The sequence below is a fragment of the Notothenia rossii genome (genome assembly GCF_949606895.1).
Source record: "Notothenia rossii genome assembly, chromosome: 1".
NCBI classification, from domain to species: Eukaryota; Metazoa; Chordata; class Actinopteri; order Perciformes; family Nototheniidae; genus Notothenia; species Notothenia rossii.
In genome coordinates this window covers 8835384-8837061 of record NC_136912.1, presented here as the reverse complement: position 1 = coordinate 8837061, position 1678 = coordinate 8835384, and the positions used below count along the sequence as shown (strand labels likewise).

General features: G+C 47.4%; 1 long non-coding RNA gene across 1 annotated transcript; it reads left to right on the top strand.

Moving 5' to 3' along the window:
* Nucleotides 1-1214, top strand: LOC307028539. Its single transcript, XR_013805024.1, has 2 exons — nucleotides 1-116; nucleotides 290-1214. It is a non-coding gene; the product is annotated as an uncharacterized lncRNA (long non-coding RNA).
* The last annotated feature ends 464 nt before the right edge of the window (nucleotides 1215-1678 follow it).

Genomic DNA, 1678 nt, shown 5'->3' with positions numbered 1-1678 from the left:
GTTAGAGAGGCAGCCACACTGCAGTCAAGACTACTCTCTGTTTCTGTCTAAAGAAAATACAAACTGAGTTCATCAGATCTTTCTCAACAACACAGCAGATTCTCTGTCAAACACTGGTGAGTACATCTGATTATATTTACCCTTAAATGGTGTGTGTGTGTGTTAAATGGTCACGGTTGCCCATGGCTTGTTACAAGTTATCACACTTCTTTCTTTAAAACAATATATGATTTGAATTGATGATTGATGTTTTAAATGTTTTTTCTTTTCATTCTCATTATGTGTGTAGATATGGCTGCTGCAAGCTACCTGCCATCTGAAGATCAGTTCCTGTGCTCCATCTGTCTGGATTTGTTCACTGCTTTGACTTTTCCTTCTTTTAAAACAAACTCATAGAGGAACGCGCGGAGCAGAGGTTCTGCCCCAACAAGCGCTGGGTGAACGAGGATATCGATCCGAAGAGCCCTTCCGTGGCAACGCAACGCCACGGTGGCCAGGGACATCACACGACCGGCTGCGGTAGCCATACAGTGGACCAGATTATTCATCTAGCCCATGCAGCTGTCCGAGTCCAAGCATCAGTGGGTGCAGGGGCCTTCTCCCCTCTGCCCACCCGGCTGTCTGTGGAAGCAGATGGGCCGCTAGGCTTTCATCCAGTGGGGGCACACCGGGACACTCCGTGTCTGAGTGGCCCTGCACTCTGAGGATTCAAGCCCATGTCGCCACCGGAGCCTTCGTTCTCAGTGGCTGTCACACACCGCCAGATGTCTGGCAGGGGGGGTGAAACGAAGGCCGGCTGCGCCGGATGAGCCGGGCCGTAGAACCCCTGACGCAGGTGGCTCACCGGCCTCAGTGGCAGGGTTCATATCAGTATGTAGTGTCTCTACTGTGACATGTCTCCATGCTTTAATTTTCAAAAAGCTCTTTATTTTTCTCAAACTGCCTGTGCTGCAGCACCTCTTTTCACCCTCTGTCTGAAACCAGAGCCCAGTCCGCTCTGATTGGTTAGCTGGCCGGCTCTGTTGTGATTGGTCAACCGCTTAGAGATGTCCTGCCCCTTATCCTTAGCCTATTGCGTACAATGTGTTGGAGCGCTAGCCAATAGCTGTGTGTGTGTGTGTGTGTGTGTGTGTGTGTGTGTGTGTGTGTGTGTGTTTGTGTGTGTGTGTGTGTGTGTGTGTGTGTGTGTGTGTGTGTGTGTGTGTGTGTGTGTGTGTGTGTGTGTGTGTCAGCTGGATCTCCTCCAGGAAGAACTTCTGTACCGCCTCAGCGTCCTTCTGGTCGGGACTGCGGGACAAACAGCCGTCAGCAACAGGAAGTCAAACTCTTTCTTTTCAATAATCAGATCTGATCTGTGAGCCACTCGTACTTTTCAAGATGCAAACGCTTATTGTGAAAACTAAATATCAGTGATATAACAACAACAACAACAATGATATGGTAAATAAGATACAGAGATGTTTGTACAGAGATTTCCTAAGGTAAAATGTTTTATATATTTGAGTCACTGAGAAATATTTGTATATATTTTTCAATTTAACCATTTTCCTCTTACTATGAAGCACACTGTACATGATTGACAGGAGATAAGAGGAAAAGTTACAACCATGGTTACAACACAATAAGGACTGTTTGTGCTCACCTTGGCCATGCCCGCCCTCTCTGTGGCTACGACCAG